A 22061-nucleotide genomic window follows, 5' to 3' on the forward strand; every position below is an offset into this window, starting at 1 on the left:
ACATTTTACGAATGGGAAGCTAACTTTTTACTTTCGTATATAGTCACTAAGTGCCAGATTTTACACGTTTTCCTAGCTAAGAAACAGTCCCAGTGCGTCGTATTCGTGACGAGACCCATAGGATGTTTCAACACGTGCAGTCAAGTTCAAAGATATATGTAGATATGTACACAAATTGTTCCATCATCATATTTGCCATGTGATAACATCCTAAAATTGAATCAAAACGGTCAAGGTTAACCCTGTTCAACATCACAGGCCCTTAGCGAGAAATTCTTTGTAGGGGGGGCGAAGTCAATCCTAGAGGGGGCAATTTTTTAATATATTGTGTCGCATTGGCAGATATAGCAGGGTACACGGAGGCACTTGCCCCCTCCCCCAAAAGAGATAAGTAACAGAAAAGGGATGATATCTTGAAACTCCAACGAACAAAAAAAAACTTCGAGCAACATCAAATAGCAATATTTCGATAATGACATTTCCAGATTGCCAAAGAATATAAAGTTTAACATAAATAGGCTAATAGGGATTGTATCTACTTGATATTTACAGGTCGATAATGTTGATAGACGATTAATATGTACCAACAGCTTTGGGCCTCTCTGCATGATATAATTGTAAAGATTAGTGAGAATTCCAGGTAGGAATGTGTTCTGTATTTTTCACAGGGGGTCAGTTGCCCCACCTCTAGCTACGGACCTGCCGGTCCAAATCCACATCTTGTAAGCCCATAGGATGTAAAATGAAAGTAATCGATAATTGTGGTAAAACAATTTATTTTTGTACATGAGACTACTGCATACACATATTGGGTGCAACATCAACAAACGTTCATAGTGTGTAGATAACATCAAAGCGAACAACTTTTCCTCATAAAGTGTTACTCATTTCTGGTAAGCAGACATTTGTTTAAAAGAAATAAAATAGGCAACCGATGGTTACCAACAAATTTGGCCAATATTACCAAATTTAGTGAAGAAAACCTATTTGTTTTGTTTATGTTTACCAAAAGCTAACCAAACATGTTTTGTTAATTCAATCATCATTTTTTTTGTAGTAGTTCTTATGATTAACACAATCCAATTTAGAGAGTGCCGGAACCTTCCTTCCCAGAAGAAAAAGCACGGATGATAATAATTATTATTAATTGAGCTATTTAATATGATCAGTAATATACATATTAATATTATTAACCTATTATAACTTTCTTTATTATTGTTATTATTATTACACGTGAGAGACTATAACGTCGTCGCCTTGTAATCAAGGGTCCTGGTTTCGATACTCTGTGGAGGCGCATAGTGGTTCGGACCCCACTTTAAACTGTAGGTCTGTCACCGCAGGTCTACAAACTGTCTCGGTTACCTCTGGAGCAAGGCCGCGCATAGCTGCAGAGAAGGGAGGAAATCGAGTGGGCAGAACGAATAAGTACACACTGATGCGAAGGCTGTTAACTGCAGTCGCTAACCCCCCCTCCGCGAAATCCTGTTCCCCCTTACGTGTTCATTGGTGGAGCCGTCTCACGTTTTCGTTCGCTTTCTCCAGAAATAGTGGGATGGGGTATAGTAGATACGTGCCTGATCGTCGTCGTCGCCTTGTAATCAGGGGGTCCCGGTGGAGGTGCTGAGTGATTCGGATCCCACTTTAAACTGTATACCCAGTCCCGATTAGCCTCTGTGCATAAGGTGGATTTAAAGTACCAACTCTAAACTCTACGTGCCTGATCATCAAGGAATATCAGGAAGAGAGTGATCCTGATTGAAGGAATTCATTTCCGTCCCAAGGGACTGAACAATGTATTCACCTGTTGGAAAGGGTCAAGCCAGCGTCTCGGGGAAAGGGGGGGACCACTGGGCGCGTGCCTTGAAATCGGATTTGAGTCAATGAACGCGAGGCCAACATCCGTCGTGAACATCGGCGAACAGTGGAAGACAAACATTCTTTTTCCGCGTTCTTCCTTCCCTTCCTTGCAGCCCATCACGTTTATCTCTCTGTCTCTCTCTCCTCGCCAACTACTGGAGGGAAAGCTGGTGTTGCTTTTTTTGGAGCTCATTTCTTTTTCTCTCGTGGACGTGGCTTCATTTTTACTTTCTACAGGCGAAGGAAAAAAAAGAGACAAAAGAAGATCGCTGCTCCGTGGTGAATCTGATGAGTTTTACGCTCAATTTCCTGGGAGGAGGGGGAAGAAAATCGAATCTTTCTTAATTGTGTTTCAGCGAAAGATTATATCGTCGCCGAATCCAAGATTGGAAATCCAAGTTTAGAGCTTACGAGATTTATTAGCAGAGCTTATTGTGTGTTCCTTTTTATGGTCAGTGGGAACGATTTCTTGAGTTTGAAGGCTATTGGCGTAATATTGAAACAGATTAATTTTAAGGAGTAAGTTATTTGTACAGAAGTATGAATTGACACAAGCTGCAACATCCTTGTTGAAATTAATGCAGCTCCATGACATCTCCGTCGTCCAATCAATCCGCATCATTGGATGACATGACATTCCCAGCAGCGCTGCATCCACATGACTGACGTTGTGTGTCAGCCTTGTGATGGCATGTGAGGTGTTTGTAATGCGATTACTGTGTTAAGAAAACTAAGTTATTTCATTGTCTTTCAATATGGAGAAATAATTAGGTATGATACCAATGATAATTATCATTATAGCTCACTTTCGTAGAGCAATAGAAACACACTGCAAACATTCATATTGTAGTCATCAAAATTTGGAAACAAAATCCGCCATATTCAGTCAATATTTCCCTGTAGTTTTTTGTTTATAAACTAAAAATCAGGAAATACTGCAAAAAATAGATGGAAAATCAAGATTTATTAACTGTTCCCTTGCTCGGAACATTTTATTAGGTCCATGTTTTCGCATTTCCTGAAATCTTGACCGCTATAGATTTCTAAAGTTTTAATTGTAGGCGCGTCATTTACTAATTTTTCTTCAGATATTGTTAAAAATGATTTAACATTAAGAAATACTGTTGAGTTTAAAATCTGTTTCTATCCAATGACTGCGTGATGTTCCTATAGAAGTGATATAAAACAAGCCAAGGGCATATACGCTAAATGGTGTCGGATAAAAGAACATGTAATTTTGCGTTGACGCACATACAAGTATTTATTATTATTTTACGTATTATATATTATAATATGTGCATCTGTGCTAGATGCATGTTAATATAACTGCACAAAGCAAGTGGATGGAAAGCAATACTGCTTATTAACGAAAAGTATTCAATCATTGCACTGGTTAGTCGAAAAAGGTCGAGCATTTTCACTCTCTGTAACAAACACATGTGCAAATTCTGTTTATTAATGATAGTGGAGCTGCAAGCGAAACTTCAGGCTATAATCATTACCAGAATGATAAATTATAACACCAAAAAGTATGAAACTGATTTTTTTTTTTTTTTACAGAATCTGTGAATTTAGTAGTGTGAATCCTTAATTATGTATAACTTTAAGATGAAAAAACAGTGCTCGATTACCTCTATGAAAAGAAAAGGTAGTCTTCTCGCTTGAAGATAAGACAAGATGCTTTATCTCTGTTAAGGAATGCTCAGAACAATATAAAATATAAAATAGTACAGGCAGTGATGTGCCCAGGATTTTCGAAGCGGGGTGGGGGCCTACAAGTACTTCTTTTAGTAGTTAGCCTCCATTTTGTCATCTTTACCTGCCTTTGTCGTTTTTTAGGAATACTGGGCTGGATACCCCACTGAATACAGGATGATAAAATCGAAACTAATCAGAAACTGATGAGGAAAATTGAGAGTGGTATTGCTAAATATATATTTCTCTCAGCACAAAATGAAATTTAATAGCAGAACGAGGAAGTCATGTGCATCACGCCTCTTTCAATGTAGGAAATGTCTTCCTTGATGGCTGCTGGAGACTTCCGGCTGCAATCGTGAACTGGAGGTGGAAAACCGGTAATAGACAGAAACAGGACATTAAGGCCAAAATTACGCAACGGTTGAAACAAAGAAATCATGCAATTACTATTACTATTGTTATTTATACTTGTAAATTTATGGATATAGAAGTTGGAGGTGAATGTGCAATTCATTTCGATGCAGTGGTGATGGATTAACGTCTTGTTTGGGAGACTTGGGTTCGATTCTCGGTCTTCGCGATCTCGGGAGGGGGAGGTTCGGACTATATCTGTGCATAAGGCCATTGAAGATTATCCAGCCTCTAATAAACGGATGCTGTGAGGTTAAATGCGACCAGAGCGTGGTGCTGACCACACCAGCTCCACATTCCCTATGTGGCTTAACAGTTCGTTGCAATGAGCAGGAGGTTGCTTGTATGTTTCCAAAAAAGGCCACATTTTTCTTGTTTATATATTTGGAATTTTACACAACGTGTTGGTGACTCGAAACAATCGTTTTCAACAGTAGAAAAGAGTACGTCTAGAATAGGGATGACCAAATCCGGATAAAATTTTATCTAGATATCGGATAATTTTCTACCCGGTTTTCGGATATTCTGATATCAGAATTGTCCGGATTATTCAGATATTCGGATCATCCGTAATACCAGGATATCCGAATATGTGCATTATCTGGTCAGTTTTATCGTTTTACGGGGTATACACATACAATGTTATTTTATTGGTCATGTTCGTGTTTTACTGGACGGATTGTCTAAAAATCCTTCAATAAATTTGTAATATCCGGATTATCCGTTGCATTCGAAACGGATACCGGATAATTTGAAATGCGGATATCTGTTATCCGGATTTTGTGGCCGCATGAATATAAAGGCGGTCCGAAACTGGAAACAATCTCTCATCCAGTGGATACTCCATGGTTGTTCAGAGCAACCAGCATAAATAAAACAAAGGATGCAGGATGTTACGTGTCAATTTTTCTTTTCGACCGATGAATAATAGTTCAATCTGTGACGGCACGAAACGATTCCTTATTTCGGTGCGAAGTTGCAAGCCATGCGCCACACACAATCGCTCTCGAAGCACATGGCATGTGGCACAGAGTGTGGTGGCCTACTTTACATTCGCCTATTGTGTGCGATGACATTATTGCGGCCGCGATGTGGATGGGCCTCGGTTTTACTATAGTGTAAATAAGCGTACGACTCCTCATGAGCCAGTCCCCCGTCTGCCCTACTTCTCGCGTGGGTTCTCTCATAGCGGGATTCTGGACGTGACCATTGACCCCTAAGGTCGTCTTCGAGACCAGTCACGATGTGGTTCGCATGATTTTCTTCGATGCCGCTGGGAGACTTAACGGAACCGCTAGTTTTTTTGTGTGTGCGTGCATTTATTCTTGGACGGATGTAAGCTGTGCCCGTATACAACTTTCAGGATAGAACATGTGGATATATCACTTTGTAAGCAGTTGATATCTGTGCTTGTTACTCTATGGAGAATCGCATCATATTTATACTGATTGATTGATTTGGTTTATTTTACTTCGCTTTTCTGCCACTTTTGGGTAATCGCGAAGGTAACGATGAGTGATGATATGATGAAATTGATGAAGGAACACTCGCAAAGAACACCCATGTTCAGGTCGGGATTCGAACCCGGAGCCCCTCGCGTCGTAGCGCGCTGTGCTTACCACTCTCGGCGTAAGTATTTATGTTGCAGTCGAGTCCTGAATTCGGGCTGGACGGAACCGAGACTAACTCAAATTGGGGGGATAATAATAATAATAATAATAATAATAATTTGACAAAACGGAATAACGTAGGGAAAATCGGAAGAGGCGAAACAAAAAAGAATATAACAAAAACTACAGTGTGTGAAAAATAAGATATGTAGTACAGTACTGTAGTTATGAACATTGTACTTGCATTGCTCAGTACAAAGTAACAATCATATTAGGAAAAGCATAATGTTAACTGTTGAACTGGTCAAGTGTGTCTTGGTTGTGAAGACCAAAAAATATGACTAGAGTCTGACCAAGCTAAGAATCGGTGCGCCCGACCCTGTGGCCGAGTGGTTAGCACATCGCGCTGCGACGCCAAGGGTCCCGGGTTCGAATCCCGGTCGGGCTTGGTTGTTTGTGAATGTCCATTCATCAATTTTCATCATTTCATCACTCATCCCCATCTTCGCAAATTAGCCAAGAGGCACAAAACGCGAAGTAAAATAAACTAAATCAAATCAAAATCAAAGAACCGGTGCGGGGACCACCCGCTGTTGCCGCGTTTACATACGAAGAAACTTGGGGTCAGACCTACCGCTGCTCCACTTTCTGGGCAAAAATCGGCAACCTTAGGATCCCTCCTCACCGAAGCGGCCAGCAAGGAAACAGGATTTTGTCAAAACAACCGTTCTGCGCTGTGAATGGGGGCCGGGAGATACTGTGGTCAGGGTATAGGTTATAATTAAAGACTGTATTTTGATCCTTCGATTAGTTTTCACACCTGTATCCACACCTCTCTCTAGCTGATAACAGTTCCTGAAATATGATGTTGACTCTCGAACGGAGTATCAAGGCCGCTGTCCACCAAATTGCATATTTCTAGCTCTTGTAGATCTATATGGTGTTAATTTGTCAACTACATAAATAAATTAAAGACAGCTTCAGAAGGTCCATTTTTTGCCAAGCAGCATTATTCTGTGCACGATCGTTAACAACAGCAGAACGACAGAAAGAACCGTGAGACTTGGTTAAGAGAAAAAGTCACTTACGTCCAACGCATGCCTTGCGTACTGATATTTTTTTACCTGGGAAGATTTCTATGCTCACGTCCACGGCCATATTTAATCTCCGACTTCCGGTTTGGGTGGGAGGAAGGACACAACAGTTAAGCTGCATTCCGAAAGACTTTTTGCATGCCGCGTTCTCCTAGGAAGACTCTGTTTTTCTTTTGTTGTGCTTGGAATTTCAATTACTCTCTAGAGTCGACAGAAGTAGAAGCGAGATAGATGAGCAGCTTGGCTTTTAATTAGTTTTGTTGTATTTCTCAGAGGTAAACACCTCCATTGTGAATCAAAGATATGATATTGTTCTCCTTGGAATATAAGAGACAGCTTCTAAAGAGTGGATAGCTTTGAAGGATGCTTGAATTCCCATATGTTCGGCATAAACACTAGACAGAGGTTTGTGACTTGTTCGAAAGCATTATAGTTGAAGATAAACTCATCTTCTCTTTGGTTCAAGGGGCATAAGAAGTGATCCTCAACACCTCTTCCACGTAGTGCAGCCTGTACCTCATTCTTGCAGACTAACGTAGCTCTGGCGTCTGAATCTACAGCCAGGATTGTCCTCTGTATTGCATTGTGTCGTTCATATTTATCCGTGATTGTCTTTTCATCCATCTCATCATGTCGCCATTAATCTCCATCGTTGCGATTAGCCAAAAGTGGAAGAAAAGCGATTTAAAATAACCTGATTCAATAAATCAACCTTTGGTACAAACGGGAGTGTATTCAGGCGTATATGTTCATTTACGTTGTTTGTATTTACGAATTATCACACAAGAAGTTGGATATTTCCAGTACCAGACCAGAGGAGATGAAAGGAGTGAGTAATAAAAAAGGAACTATATATATATAAATGTCCTTGCATCCCAAATATGAATATTTGCGTGGTATTTATGGTATATTAAATGGGACTGCCCCCCAGATAGCTCCCCTCTGGATACCAGTCACTTTTACTGGTGACGCCACTGAGTGAGGACATCGGGAATCTGAACTTGGTCCGTCAATGTTTCAGAACTCGGATAGCCGACTTTTGGCCGATCTCGTCACCGAAGTTCCCGGGTTCGAGTTTCGACCTGGTTGTTCTTTGCGAGTATCACTCTATCGATTTAATCTACTCATCTTCACTGTCGCGATTAGCCAAAAGAGGCAAAAAATCGACGCTAAATAACAAAAATGCAATACAGAAATACACAACTCGGTAGGAAACGGTTGCATTGGTACCAAATAGTGTGCCGAATGGGGATGTAAGGTCTTTCAAATCAATTTTGTTTCATCAAATAGCCAGCCTCCGTGGCGGAGTTGTCAGCGTAACGCGCCACGAAACCAGGGGTCCCAGGTTCGAACCCTGGTCAGACATAGTTGTATCATTACATTTGTCCCATCACCAGTTCATCATTTATCGATATCCGTGACGGAGTGGTTAGCACTAGGGATGGACGATATCGAAACTTTCATATCGCGATATATCGTCTTCACGATAAGTATCTCCAAATATCGTGACTATATATCGCCAACACGATATACATATATCGTCAAATATCGTGACGATATATCGCCTACACGATATATATCGCCAAAATATCGTGACGATATATCGCAAACACGATATATATCGCCAAAATATGGTGACGATATATCGTCTAGTTGATATCGCTTGGGCGATATTTTTTCAATATCGCGATATATCGTCTGGACGATATATCGCCCAACACTAGTCATATCCCTTTATGTATTTCATCATCATAATCGTCCCGATTAGCCAAAAATGTACCCTAAATGACAAAATTCAGTTCATCATTCGTTCTCATTGACGCGATTAACCTAAGAGACAGCGAAGCTACATAAAAAATAAAAAAATAGAAACATTTTTTCAGATAATATCAATAATAAAGTACTATGTTGGATACGTGGGAAGATAAATGCAATAAGGAAGTTGCAAGATGCTCAGGGTTGCCAGTGATCTGTAAATCCTAGAAAACCTTGTAAAATCCAGGAAAACACATAACTAAGAAACTTCTGGAAAAGTCTGTCAATTTCATGAAAGTACTTAAAAATTCAAACAGGTTTGCGATTATTCAGTTAACGTAGATTGTTCCCATGTAATTCTGTGATACAACTCGTGAGCTAAATAAAAACAAATGCATTTATTGAATCTGAAACCATTCCCTGTATGTTTAGGAAAAATGAATTAAGAATTGAATTCATTAATCCTTATTTTGAGTGTTTGGTCTTCTCTATATAAGCCGAGGGAATGCCTCAGTCAGAACTCAATTCTTACGTTACCAAGCCACCAGCATATGTGATGTGGCGTGATCGTTCACCACGAACACATCAGCCAACCTTGAGAACTACCGCGTCACCTGTTCGCCTCAAGAACTTGGGAAAGTTAAAAGGCGTGACGAAGGGTGAGAGGCGAGCAAAGGCGAGTTCAGCTGTGTTGTTCACACTTGTATAGTCAGACGAGTAAGGATAATATGTGGCTGTTCATTTCCTTATGCTGTTCACCTATATTTGACGTACAGTATTCGATTTATCCAATGTTTTCAAAGTGTGGAAATAACTTGTGATTTTTTTTTGTTTTTCATCTGCCATTTTTGTGTAATTGAAATCTTGCTCTACCACTATAGATCAGAGGGTGTGGTGGGTGTCGTAACCTCCTTAAAGGAAGAAATAAAAGAAGAATGTCAAGTGCTGGAAAGTGTGGACGGCTACACTGATTGATTTGTTATTTTAAGTTCATTTTATGCACAGATAGGCTAATCGGGACTGGATCTACAGTTTAAAGTGGGATCCGAACCACCATGTGCCTCCACCGGGTATCGAACCCGGGAACCCTTGATTACAAGGCGACGACGTTACCACTAAGCCATCGGGAGGCCGTGGATGGCTACACTAAAGCGGGGTTGGGGCAGCCACCCCACGAGAAAATCGCCTTCTCCCGTGCTTCCAATCTCAAGAAAATAATATATTTGCAATCAATATTAATGATATCCCGTATTAACTTCCGAACTTCTGACAATTTAAAAAGAAAAAAACCTCCCCACTGCCCCCAACTTATACAATTGTTCTTATTGATTTATTTCGTTATCTTCGTGCCTGTTCTCTGAATTGATGATACGAAAATTTTGAATGCGTCATCACTTGGACTATTTGCACTGGGGCCAAGCCCCTTGCCATTACTAAAATTAACACGTGTGTGAAGACTAAAATCTTCTCACCTGAGGCTGTAAAGGGGCACTCAACACATATAAGGATATTCACAGCCTCTCAGAGGATTACAATTACTGTCCGGGTGCCAGAGCCTCGTTACCCTGCAATATTGCAGTTACCGGGGTGTACTACGTGGTAGTGAAGTTGACTTTTGGGTGGCTTCTGCGAACGTCACCCCTTGCACCCCTCTGCTGAAATATATGAGATGTCGTGGACAGAGGACAAGTTTTACACTAACTGGTAAACCACAAGATGAAGTTGGTTACAGATACTCTAATTATAGAGTCGAACTTGGGGAAGGAGGGACGGTATGGCATATCCCCCTAGGCCCTACTTTCCTGGAAGACAAAAAAAAGAAAAAGAAAGGACAAGTGCAGTAATGGATGACAAAATATTTGGCTAACATCTACAGAACAAAGAGTGTAACCTACTTTAGGGTCCTATTCCCCCATATGCAGTTCCTGGGATAGCCTGGTCGGCCGAGCACGTTGAGCACTCATTATTTACTACCGACGGTGCTAGGTTCGAGTCCTGGGGTCGGAATTGCGAGTGTCTTTCATCAATTTCAGCTTTCATTCATCCTCATCGTTGCGATTAGCCGTAGAGGAGCAAGGTAAAATAAGAATATAATTTTTTGCTGAGCACATACATGCAGAAAAAAAAAATTGTTTCGACGAGGGAAATTGGGTTTAAAACATCATCTGCTTCGTATCGTTATTATGGTAAGTAGTGCTACAGGAGAGAACTAGTACACGCTCATACCTACCGAAGGGAATTTTTGCTCTCGTTATATGGCAACACTGGTAAAACCGTTGTAACCATAGAATTGGTGGTCATTTAGCGATCGTTTGGACCGCAGGACCGAAGCAAAAAATGCCCTCTAAGGCCGTTGGTCTTCTCAATGATTTTCCTCCCCGAGGGAACACGAGTTACCAGTTGTGCCCAGGGAAGCAGCAAGAACTAACTACCCTCTATGCTTGTAGAAATGTGTCAAGGAAGGGAGGTGTACTACATATATATTTCATATTTGTCGCAACATCTCTACATGCGTTGTAGGGTGAGGTGGTTGTAGAGCGGACTGTAACAATACATCTAGGTATGTGTGACGGGTTCTTTCTTTAGTACGAAAACGTCACTGAGTATACCACATCGTATCGTTACTTAGGAAAGTAGTGTTTGTACGCTTGCCGGTTGAGGTTTAAGGTAAGTCACCTGGTTTTGACTTGTACAAAACTCATAGTTACATGAGATTGTATTTATAACATTTTTGCCCGAGAAAAAAATTAGATTTGTATTGCTAGGTTGCATACTAACAGCATCAAATACTATTTCTCGAAAAATTGTTAATACATTTTATCTTCGCAAAAGTCACATAACGTACAAAACATCCCTCCTGTTGAAGTGCGATAATCCTTTACAGCTTGTGCGGTTTTCCATGTTTGCAGTTTAAAGCTACATTTTAAAGTGGGATCCAATCCACTATGTCCCTCCATCGGAGATCGGGGAGGCAGAAGGCACTCAAATGTCATCCACTCTTTCACGTAGTACTCCAAGGTTTACATTTTGCAGGCTAACAAGGCTCTGGTCCTTGGACTCACCTTTATAATCCTCTGTTGGGGCTTGTTTTGTTTCTCTTCATCCAATCACCATTCATTCGTATCGTCGCAATTAGCCAAACATGGAAGAAAATCGAGTAAAATAACCACATCGAATAGATCAAATGGTATTCATTATTCAATATATTTTAGAGACTACAAACCTAGAAGGGAATTGTACATACTACAATATTAAGGCTATCATATGGAATCAAGAAGTTTCGGGTACAAGATGTAGCAGTACATATATGTACCCATTTTCCGAATATATGATCGGGGTTGGCAACACTGGTAGAAACACTGGCAGCGTCAGAACGTATCCAGTCTGAGGAGAAAGATAAGAGCTGAAACCAGAAATGAGAAGCACAGGCGTGCTCGAGTGGCTCAGTGTCTGTGCATCGTCGACTGGCGAGCTTAATTACCTGCGACAGGTTGCCTTCGAGCAGGCAGAATTCTGGATTCCTCGCTCACACAGATAATTTCTATTATCTCTGTCGAGTTGAAGACAACTGCTCCATTGTGTTCAAGTACTGCCGATGTTCTTGTTGCCTACATTTTACTTGTATTTTCATTTCATAACGGTGTACTGAGAAATGCTTGAGTAGTGTACGCAGGATTTTATCAACGGGAAGGGGGGGGTTATTTCTAAAACTTTCTCTAAATTCACACTACCATTGTTTTATTATACTTTAATTAAATAATAATACTCATAATTAATTAATAATACTATAATTAATTAATTCGTTGAATTACTTCTAATAATACTACTAATACCACTTGTTAAGTAGTAGAGATCTACATAAATGTAGTATTTATGAAAGCAATAGAACGAAATTACTTTCTAGTCATTCGATTTTTATCAAATTCTGGGAGCATTTTTTTGTTTCTTTGTTACGAAATAATTTTCTGGTCAACGAGGTGAGAAATTTTAAGTGTGAAGAAAATCCATAAAAACAAGAAAATATATTAAAATAAATTGAAATAATCAAAGTATGGAACTCATCCAAGGAGCTGCGGTGGGCTGGTCGGTAGAGCGTCTGACAACCACGCGGGAGATCTGGATTCGATTCCTGGAATTGGTTGGATTTTTCCGGTTTCTTCCCCACATAAATGTCCCCGATAATTCACATCTGGATTGTCTCGCTGTTCTTACCAACAAAACATTTTGCAATAGTTCAGCTTATTGTAGAATGCATAATTGTCTAGTCAACAAGGTGACACATTTTAAAGAGACATTCAAACGTGCCGCAGTAAGCAATGGGAAGGCGGACTGGTGACTGTATTATTGTCTGCCTAGCCTTTGTCTATACATTAGCCGCTTACAATGAACTAAGAACTTTCTTTAGTTAATTCTCAATGTTCACACAAAACAAATACATGTTCATTGAGGGGGGCGTATGTAGAGGGGTGGCAGTCCCTACCGAAATTTTGAGAAAATCAGTATTTTCAAATAAAAATCCGTTAAGAACTTTAAACAATCAAAATATGTAAATGCGAAACCTCTTTTAAAGTGAGCCCCGATTATCATTTTTGTCCTTGAATACAATTTTAATAGACTGGAAAGCTCCAAAAATACGAAATATTGTATTATGCATCCTGCCCTCCAAAACGGAGCCATGTGCTATCCACATTTACTATTCCAGCCCCTCCCGAAAAAAGAATCCTGCGTACGCCAGTGTACGAGTAAACATCGTTGCAACTGAGATACAAAACAACTTTTTTCTCTTTTAAATCATAGTTGCCCTCATATTTTATTTTCAAGAATTCGTGTTTATTTTCAAGGCATTCACTCTGAAAGACACGTGTTTTTGGAATGCTGTACTTTTCTCCGTGCTGCATGGAAATAATAATTCAAATTATTATTATTATTATTAGTAGTAGTAGTAATAGTAATAGTATTATCGCAGATCCTTGACTGATAAATTGGCCATCTTGAATTTTTCCCACAGCATTTTTCATAATATTTCACAAGCTCAAAGGGGGTGTTAAACCCCGTAACCCCCTCTTGCGTGCGCCACTGCTTGTGGGTAGTCGTTACTTCAGTCGTACAGGGTATAGGATGTCCACATAGTAAGAATGGTATCGAGGCGAGATTGAGATCATCGGCTATCGTTTCCAAGTCCAATTATGCACATATGGGCTAATCGGGACTGGGAGTAAAGTTTAAAATGGGATTCGAACCATGTTCCTCCACCGGGATCGAACCTGAAACCCAAGGCGATGATGTTACCACCACACCATCGGGGAGGTTCTGAGTTCGAGTCGTGCCCTTGCCATGTCTGTTCCCTTGTGGGTGACCATTTTCATGTGTTCATCCTTCATTCCCTTCGTCATGATTAGCCAGAAAATAGCGGACAAGGGACACCAAGTTAGTAAAATAAGACACAGAGATCATCTGATTCGAACAAGTGTTCTCGGATTACCAGCCAGGTTAATTCGACATTAGCATCCAGCGTCTCGAGCGCACAATAATAATACGACCCTGATGAGGGCAATGTATGCGCTCGAAACGTTGGGAGCTAATGTCGAATTAACCTGTCTGGTAACCCGAGAAAACATGTTCCAATCACGTCGCCAGGAAAGCAAAAATTGAGGCGAGAACATCTCGTTCAAAACCGATTTCGCCAAAATCAAAATTTGCTTCACTGTGTAACCAATTTCTCAACGTACTCGGTGTTTAATATATGCAAAACATGCTTTTTGTACGGTTTTTATTTTACATTTTATTCCTAAATGTGATATTTCAATCGCCGACCTCCCCGATGGCGTAGTGGTAACGTCGTCGCCTTGTATTCAAGGGGTTCCGGGTTTGCAAATATAGAAATCGACAAAGAAAGCTAATGTTACGTGCTTTATTTTCGGAGCTACTGTTTCACCGATACTTTTCCTTCTCTCGCTACGTTCTAGGTAAGGAGAGTCATGGTCGAGGTGCAAGAATTTCAAGAGCATTGTGCAGGCTTTTAGCTTGAATAACAGAGAGGGTCTTAACTGAGGAAACTAGAAGTTAGCGTTTTGAGTGGTACAAGTAGATACTCGAAACATGCTTCTCGTGTGATCATTAACTAGGTATTTTAAAGGGGAGGATGAAGTCTGCGGTAATGTGCTTGAGAATTCAGCATCCCAATGAAGAGATGCTTGTGAAGGCTGTTGGCATGGGACTTGTCGGCCAACAATGGCTAAGCAGTTATTCAGGAATGCATTTACAGTCTACTTAGGTTTCAGAACTTCTGACCCAAACGTAGTGTGCGAGTGCCAGAGAGTGAATATAATATTGTTTGAGGGGAACTGAGAATATATATGTAATGTCTCCTTCTCTGTCTTGTGACTTTCTTAGTCTCGTTTTGAATAAATTCTATTCCCATACCGATATCTTGTCCAGTTCCTGCATTCTGTGACGGCTGGTGGTCTGGCTCTATGGGTGTGCACTTCAGCCTCGCGTCCAGAAGAACAGTTATCACCCCGCTCAATTACTCACACTCGTTGTTCCGTACATAATGATGCTAAATGTATTGGCAGCCCAAGTTATGGCCCACCTTTGATAATGAGACTGTGACAGAACTGTATTTCATGAAAAATTGTCCAAAAATATGATTTTTTTTTTGCATGTAGTGGCGACGATTGGGTGTTAAAACTGGGGTCAAGGACAGTTTACTTTTTTATAAAACCTTTACGAGCAGGCCTCATCTCCAGGAAGGTATCAACTTTGGGCAAGCCCCAGCACTTACCGACCTGTTGGGTGAGATGAGTCAAAGGCAAGGACTTATAAAACCTTTTCCTGCTCCCCCCAAAGATAGGCAATAGTTAGGCTGGAAAGTTCGATGAACTAACCGATCTCTAACTACGCACTGTTAATGGTTTGGCTGGAGAGTTTGTATGAACTAACCGATCTCTAACCGGATGAATGTATAACCAGTTAAGAGTTGACAGTTTACTTTCTCATGGTAGACGAGGCTTTATCATTAACTGCCCCCCTTCCAATTGCCGCCACTTTCTGCAAACAGCGTCACAGGTAACACAGTTCGAAAAATGTTAGCGCCCCTCATTCTACACAGTGCAGACACTGGTGAAGCGAAACAATGGGCAGGTGAAGCGGCGTGGGAACATTGATGTTTTGAAGGAGATGGTGTTAACTGATTAAGTACAATAAAAATTATTTGCATTACAGATTTATTTCGGTGTGCATGTGCGAATAGACAGAAGTCGCTATTGCCTGTATCGGTAACTGTAGCGATGTGATGTTAGGATTATTCATCTAAAATAGTTCTGCATAACCCGAACGTCCATATCATGGACTTTAGTCAAAAGTGACATAAGTAAGACAAAGAGAGACATCATAGAATTTCTGTACAGTTAACTGAAATATACACCATTGTGTAGCGTGCTGCACTCGTGAAGTTTTGTCACCTGCGCGTATTTTATTCACTTCAGTTCTTTTGAAAAGCCTCGAATTTAACCGCACGAGAGAAACATCTCTGAGAATAGCCGAGTTATTATGCGAACGCCTGGGAACTGGGATTTTCACCTTCTTTCCGTTGGGGTATAAACTATAATTTTATTTATTAGCCAAACCAGTGGAAATTGTAAGGATTCCTTAAGTCACATTACTCGTCTCTACTTTGGGTTTAAATTTTTAATAAATTTACTGAATGCTTGTTGCTGAATTGAAAAAATACTGTAATCATGAAAAAAGGTTGTGTCGACCTAACTTTTCAAAAATAAGCATCCAAAAATATTGCTCACTAGCATTAATTTTTTAGTAATTCCGATCGTATCGGGCTGATTTTTTATTTTAAAAATTTGCTCGTATGTAGCTAAAATATTACTTTTCTTCACAGGAATGAATCTTGTGTACTTCAGAATTGTGGTTTAGTGGGCGGTCTGTCCCCCCTACAAACTACAAATCGGCATGGTTAATTTCAAGTTACGAAAATGCAGAAAGCTTGTTATTTTTATTGTCGGTAAAAAAAATTTAAGTTCCGGTAATTAGTTTTCCAACAGAATAACAAAATTAAGAAATGCATTAGATCAAAAGTGGAGTGTAAAATGCAAGACCCAGTTTGTAGAACTTCATATTTCTATATTCTACCACTTAACGCAATGGTTCCAGTTTCCAAATTTAGAAAAAAATGGACTTCGTTTAAAATTTCCCCCTAGCTTTCAAAGCTTTTTCTTGAACGTTAATAACAATAATAAGTTTGGAATATTTTTTTATTAGTTTATACTAGTTATCCGTGTATAATAATAATCATAACCATGATGATGATAAGTATTATTTGCACTGTTCAAGTTTTAACAATGATAAGACCTCATCCCACAAACATTTCTGATAACGCCATGGGTGAAGTTTCGTTGTTGACTCTAAACTCTAAAAACGGATTGCATCCACAATGGAATATCTTTTCCTTAACACACCCACATGGAACATCTGCAAATAAATCAGCCATTTACCAAAATCGCTAACAATAGCTCGCTTTCTCGCCGCTGGAAGCCAGTTATGAGATTTCACATACACTGCAGTTCCCTTCAGTGATTTCAAGTGACGTGCTTAACCATATTTTATTGTTCCTTTTGAAAAACACGAGGAGGTCACTTTCTACCTGGAGAGACGGCTACATTTATTTAACTCCACGACCCACTTTTCCGGGCAAAAAACGTAAACACACATGAAATTGATAAGAGAAAGGAGTATTAATGCCCGTTGACTTTTATTACATGTGCTGAGGCATGTTCAAATCAACAATGTGGGTAATAAACATTGCATTAAAATTTGAGCGGACGACACAATTGTTTGCTACTAAATGCTTAAAATGTCATCGGAACTTGCTGGTTGTAAATAGACGCCATACCATACAATGCTGAAATTATCAGAAACTTTCAGGCTTGGACATTTTACGAAAATAGCTAAGTTTGACTTCCAGAAGTGATTGGAATAGCAAGTGTCATTTCTGACTTAACGAAATATCGCAAAATTTGCAATTAACGATTTTTCATGCAGATTTATTGAAATATCAGAGGCATGTGTTGTTCGCATCTGTGGACAACTTTTTACATTTTCATTGTTTCGAATTTTGATCGTAATCGCTGAAATAGCACTTTTCACGTTTAGATACCAGGTAAAATTTCCACCCTCATAATGTAATAGCTATTTGATACCAGGTCTGTTGGTTGTAAGACCACACCACAGCATAGCAGTGATCATAACCTTCCAAATGCACCACTATGTTTATTATCACATTTCTCTTTTAGTCTATTTGTTCACTTTTGGAAAAATAAAATAATCATTAACTTGCGTCCATAATAATTGCTAAGTATTAACTGCAAGGCGTTGCCAAGTCAGTTAAGTAGAAACAGTGTGAATATTCCGTATAGTTTTCATGCTTGGGATTCACCTTTCACGATTTGTGAATGACTCTGGTAGCGCAGATTTTTAAATGTGCGGCATATTCTTATCGAATTTTACTTTCCTCACACAAAGTTTTAATCTTACCAACTGTTTATCATCCATGTTGGGAGATAATGACAGTGTTTTAACAAATGTTTGTAGGTTTTTGAGAAGAGCAGGACTTTTCCACTATACCTGAGGAAGCGTTTGGCCTGTGCATGTCACTTTACAACGTTTCACTTTTGATCTTGCTCAAGGGGCTTTCGACACCCTTTTTTAACCTTAAGGCAAGGATTTTAGAGAAGAAGATTATACTCGAACATTTTGAAGGGTTCGAAATTGCGATATGCGCCGACGCATTCAAAAAATTTAATCCATTCTTTCAATACATGAATGCATCTTAAACGATGGCTTCTTGCAATATGGGTGTGGAGAAGTGAGTATTGGACTTGCAAAGACTATGTAGAAAAGGAGATAAGTTCCCAAGTACAGTTAAGCAACCTGCTTGCACTGATGATGATTGCAGCTTAGTCTTGTGGACATCACAAGGCTATAACTCTGCCCACGTGACACTGAGGTCGTCTGAGTTCGATCCACCGATATCTGCACGGAATATCTTGGCATCTTGCCTTGGCCTGGTCACTGGAAGGAAGAGAAAACGAAAGAAAAGCAAAAGTTTTTAACGAACTTCACAGCGAGAACAAGAACTTGTTTTCGTTCTGCTTTGTTTCCCTTCCAGCTTTCACAAACTCCCGCTAAGTTCGTTCTTCATGTGCACCGGCTTCTGTTCCAAGAAACTTCCTGCTGATTGAGGGTAACAAGCGATTGGAAATTGAGACAAGTCCCCCCCTCCCCCCTCAGTGGTCGCCGATTAAGGGTGAAAGGTTTATCGTTTGTACAGCTTCATGCTTGTGTAATAGACTGTTACTGTCTATCTGTGGCAACTGGATACTCCAGTTGTTCGATACCTGGTGGAGGCACATAGTGGTTCCGATCCCACTGTAGGTCCAGTCCCGATTAACCTTACTGTGCATAAAGTGGACTTAAAACACCAAATCAATCGATACTCCAGTTGTTTTCTTGCTGTTGTATGTGTGATTTGGAATTTACTTTTGTACGTAAGTCTTCATTGCCTAAAAACCGAGAATTTTGACCAACACAACCGAGTCTTTAAGTTGGATTGATTTGGTTTATTTTACTTCGCTTTTCTGCCACTTTTGGACAATCGCGAAGATGAGGATGAGTGATGATATTGTGAAAGTGATGACGGGACACTCGCCAAGAACACCCATGCCCACGCCGAACTTTGAACCCGTGATCCCTGGCGTCGTAGCGCGTGTGCTAACCACTCCGCCACGGAGGTGGGCTCTTTAAGTTGGAATTTTAATACATTTGTCATGTGCTGTTTAAGCATCACATATTTTCAAGTAAAGCTATACGGTGCGTTCAGCTTTCTGAAATGCAACCTTAGTGCTTATTTTTTGTACATGAAATGTACAAACTGAAATGTACATGAAAAACTGTAGATGTAACCATTGCATGGTTAAGCAGTAGAGGAGGCTTTCATAGCCTTTACTTCGCCGGCGAAAATAAATAAATAAATAAATGGAGACACCGATGTGTGTGTGTTTTATGATAGCAGAACAACAATGGACTACCTTGAAAGAGCGTTTCTAGGACGACTGACATAAAAACACATGTATGGACGTCCGGAAGAAGGGGCAGGGGAGCCACACCCCCTTGAAAACTCAATATCAACTTAAATTTATATATTTCACGCGTTTAATTTCATTTCAGTCACAGAGTAAATTGTTATAATGGCATGGAAGGAACATGATAATTTCAAACTTAAGGGGTGTTTTGTTTGGGTAACGCTATTATTGGAGAAAATATGCCTATCCCCCTCCCCCCTGAAAGAAATCCTGCAAACGTTCATCAACACATGTGACGACCTTGATCCCGAGACCTAAATGGTTCGTCGTGTACATTTGTGTGAAATGCATAATGGCTGGCATCTTCATCACTTGTTCCAACACATACCGAGCTACTTGCTGAACACCATACACTTTCATATAGGATGCGTGATAACATGGAGAAGTGCCCGAGATTTTCTCCCCCTTAAGGAAAGTTTTCCTGGCAAACGCAGTATATTTATCATCCCTGTCAAACAGGATTTTCTTACCTCTTGCGGGAGCCAAGGAATCCTCTTTTATATTTTCTTAACCACTTCCACGTCTCTAAATTAGTTTCCAACCAGGAGAAAGAATATCGTCCCTCTATGATAATGCATATCCTACTATCGTTATTTAACTTTGATTCGAATATTTGCGTTTTTAGAATTTGACTTCAAAGAGGGAAGATCATTGTACTTCTCGAATGTCAAATCGTTGTTCAAAACATGACAATCCTGTTACTATAATTAAAAGTCAGTATTTTTTTACAAAATATATTACGGCTTTTTATAATATACATCACATAGTAAAAAAAATATTTTTATTATTATTGTTATGAAACAGTTTGAATTGACTTCTGCCTGCCACTTACAACAGCTTGAAATACTGCAGAGTGACACAAAAGTCAGGTTACGCGGGTGAAATGCCACCAAGTTTGCCAGACCTAACACCTCTGAAGTTCACTTGTGAGGTCAGGTGAAGGCCATCGTGTACGCTAAGAAAATTAAGAGCATGGACCTTCTCAAAGAAAGAATCACAGCCGCCATGTCCCAAATCCTCCCACCACACTATCAAACGTCTTACGCAACTAGGAGCTTCGACTTGAATCATTCATTCAAGCAGATGGTGCGTATATTGAACATGTACTATAACAGACAATTACATATCAACCATGTGTCTGTTTTTATGCACATATTTGTTCCCGACCTTTGGTCCACCCTGTATGTTGAGAAATGTACCAGGGAGATTCAATCCGTACATTGCCTCTTTAAATGCTGACAACGGTATGTTATTGTGCAGTCTTGAGCAAAAGTGCGTTTATGTTGCGAAGTGTAACTATTTAGAACAGTGAATTTGATTTGAAACTCGTATCCAACCCTTCGCGGAATGCAATCCGAAATATGCAACGAATTTGCACATCGGAGAAGATGCAGAGATATGTGTTAAGGGCAATTACAAAGTGAATGTTTGCTTCGTTACAGTGTTTATTGTGCTGAGTAAATGTAATACCATCACAGTAAAAGGAATGTCGAAGTCAGCAAGCCAACGTAACTTGAAGGTGAATTTGTATGACGTACACTATGTCGCTCGATTTATGTTACTTGAGTTCATTTAGTGCTTACATGAGCAGGTACGATTCAGTCTTCAGTTGATCGAAGCGAACAGATAACAGCATAACAGATGACATTATCTTAACTCTTGCTTCGTTTGGAGTTTTCAACTACCTGTCGAGATATCTGGTACTTCTGAAAAGAAAAGAAAACCCTGATCAAGTAAAAGTTAGTTATTTTCGGTGCTGATTTAAGGTTGATCGATTGAAGTTATGTATTTTACATGGTTTTTCTGCTACTTTTGTCTAATCGCGAAGATGGGGATGAACGGTGATAAGCTGAGATAGATAAAGGGGCAAACAGGAACATATAGGGGCGACACAAAACTGTCCAACACAGGATTGTACTGGCTGTGAGTCCAGACGCCAGAGCCTCGCTAGTCTGCAAAACGCAGCCCAGGTTCTTCACATTTGGGTGCCTTTGCAAGGGATCACCCCAATGCCCCGTGCTGCCTTAAGAACCAATTCCGAACGGCATCCAGAACATCTTTAATAATCCTGTATAAATCACTTCTGGCATCGCTGAGAATTGAAGTCAGACATATAGAATGTTAGGGAAAACGCCCTTTACTGCATGTTACAGCAATTTGAAGAGCGTCTGAAAAATTGAGTTTTCTTCTTCATGACACCTGTGTAAACTTTCACAGGATTCCTGTGTAGGAAAGCGATTATGCTGGTTTCTCTCTTTATCGAAGTTCAAAGAATGTTGAGAACGTAACTCGTACATTTTTTTTCACCTAGTCTTGCACAATTAGTTACAAGATTGTCGTCCCGATTAACCCATAGTGAATATCTAATGGATATTCGTAACTCATTTCTCATTCTATCCTTAGATATTGAATCGAAACATTCATGTAAGATCGAATCTTGTCTAGTACTGAACATACAAACAAGTATAAGGCCATGTTAG

General features: G+C 39.9%; 1 protein-coding gene across 3 annotated transcripts in view; it reads left to right on the forward strand.

The window, feature by feature from the left end:
* LOC145998776 (rho GTPase-activating protein 12-like) overlaps positions 1-22061 on the forward strand; it is a 249920-nt gene that overhangs the window by 15029 nt on the left and 212830 nt on the right. The window lies entirely within an intron of this gene.

The sequence above is a fragment of the Lepisma saccharinum genome, chromosome 14 (genome assembly GCF_977018435.1).
Source record: "Lepisma saccharinum chromosome 14, izLepSacc3.1, whole genome shotgun sequence".
In the NCBI taxonomy this organism is placed as follows: Eukaryota; Metazoa; Arthropoda; class Insecta; order Zygentoma; family Lepismatidae; genus Lepisma; species Lepisma saccharinum.